The 2,026-nt window shown below is 66.9% G+C and overlaps 2 non-coding genes across 2 annotated transcripts in view; both read right to left on the minus strand.

Moving 5' to 3' along the window:
• The window catches only part of LOC113257125 (28S ribosomal RNA), a 4,754-nt gene extending 4,236 nt beyond the window's left edge, over positions 1-518 (minus strand). The window contains exon 1 of the ribosomal RNA XR_003316845.2: positions 1-518. This exon is cut by the window's left edge and continues 4,236 nt beyond it. This is a non-coding gene — a ribosomal RNA (28S ribosomal RNA).
• Positions 519-1,515: 997 nt separating this feature from the next.
• LOC113257075 (5.8S ribosomal RNA) lies at positions 1,516-1,668 on the minus strand. The gene has a single exon (XR_003316817.1). It is a non-coding gene; the product is annotated as a 5.8S ribosomal RNA (ribosomal RNA).
• Positions 1,669-2,026: the final 358 nt, after the last annotated feature.

The raw sequence follows: 2,026 nt of genomic DNA on the forward strand, positions 1-2,026 counted from the left end.
GGGGGGGCGGGAAAGATACACCGGACCACCGGCAAGGCGGGAGCCGCCGCAGGGTTGAATCCCAAGGGCGGACTGCGCAGACCCCACCCGTTTACCTCTTAATGGTTTCACACCCTCTTAAACTCTCCAAAGTTTTTTTCAACTTTCTCCTAAGGTACTTGTTGACTATCAGTCTCGTGCCGGTATTTAGCCTTAGATGGAGTTTACCACCGGCTTTGGGCTGCATTCCCAAGCAACCCGACTCCGGGAAGACCCGGGCCCGGCGTGCTGGGGGCCGCTACCGGCCTCCCACCGTCCACAGGCTGGGCCTCAATCAGAAGGACTTGGACCCTCACGAGCGGCGCCGGGGAGTGGGTCTTCTGTGCGCCACATTTCCTGCGCCCCACCGCAGGGCGGGGATTCGGCGCTGGGCTCTTCCCTGTTCACTCGCCATTACTGAGAGAATCCTGGTTAGTTTCTTTTCCTCCACTGACTAATATGCTTAAATTCAGCGGGTCGCCACGTCTGATCTGAGGTAGCATCTCGGAGGGCGCCAGGGGCTCGAGGGGCGCGAGGCCAGAAGAGGGCAAGGAGAGGCATGGGCCATCGGAGGACCCTGGCACCAGAAGGCCACGGTTGACGCCCGCCAGGTCTCCGGCCCCAGAGGGAGAGAGACGCAGGGGCCTTCCCGGGCCTGGAGGACAGGGGGAGGGGGGACGAGGGCTGGGGGTGGGCGCGGTGTGTGCACGCAGTGAGCGGGGAGGGCGGGCACGAGCGGGGCAGGGCGGGGGAGGGGGGGTTCAGAGCACGGCGGTTGCCCCCGACCGCTGGCCCTTGCCCCCCCCCCCCCGACCAAACCCACAGCACGCCACCTGGCTCCCACATGTCAGCCCCATGCGCAAGCCGCCCCGACAGGGTGAAGGCCAGTATCGCCGGCGGGGAGGGAGGGGCGGCGGCGGCCTGGGGAGCGGTGGAGCCCGGCCGGGACAACTGCGGTCGCCGCCGCCCGCACGGCGGCAAGACTGACGGCTTTCCAGATCCGGGCCCCTCCACCCCCCATGGACCACGACCGGCACGGCAGGGGACCGTGAACCCCCACCACACACACAACCCAGGTGACCCCAAGACTGCGTACTGCATGAGGGATCTCCCCTAGAGGGACTCAGTGGCCACGGCCCTCAGCGTGAGCTCTCCTCTCTCCCTTTCTCGTGGGCGGCGCCGCCCCCCGCCCCGGCACCAGCCCCCCTTCTCCCACACCTCCCCACGTCCCACGCGCGCCACCGCCGGGTAGACCCGGTGGGGTGAGGCGGGGGTGGGGCGGCCGGCAGCGGGGACTGGGCACGGAGCAGAGGAGGCCACCGTGTCTGCACTTAGGGGGACAGAGGGCCCAGCAGCCGAGACGACCCCTCCCCACCTGGGGATGAGCCCATGGGCAGGCACAGCAGGGGCAACAGCAGAACAGGCCCTGCGAGGGAAACCCCCAGCCGCGCCACCCCCTGGGGCGAGAGACACCCAGGGGAGCGCTTGATCATCAAGCGACACTCAGACAGGCAAAGCCCTGGGAGGAACCCAGGGCCGCAAGTGCGTTCTAAGTGTCGATGATCAATGTGTCTTGCAATTCACATTAATTCTCACAGCCAGCTGCATTCTTCATCCACGCACGAGCCGAGTGATCCACCGCTAAGAGTCGTATGAGTTTTGAGCATTAAAGGGGCCAACCCCCGGAGGGGAGGCCCCCATCTGGCACAGCACAATCCCCATAGGGTGCCTCGGGCGGCCAGTAGAGACAAACGAGATCAGATTCAGAGAAGGTCGGAAAGGTTGGACAACAGGGCATCCAGCCAGCGCCCCCCAAAGCGAGGTGCGAGCTCGGACAACCCCACAGGCGCCCAGGGGGTTCCCACCTACCCCCCCCACACCGAGGACGCAGGGCACGCACGGCCTGATGGCCGCTGGGTAGCCCCGTCCCGACGGCCTCGAGGACTGTGGTGTGGCGCGGCAACCGCGGCCCCGGGGCGGGGGGTGGGTGGCAGACTCTGGGGGAGAA

The sequence above is a fragment of the Ursus arctos genome, unplaced genomic scaffold (genome assembly GCF_023065955.2).
Source record: "Ursus arctos isolate Adak ecotype North America unplaced genomic scaffold, UrsArc2.0 scaffold_4, whole genome shotgun sequence".
Taxonomy (NCBI): Eukaryota; Metazoa; Chordata; class Mammalia; order Carnivora; family Ursidae; genus Ursus; species Ursus arctos.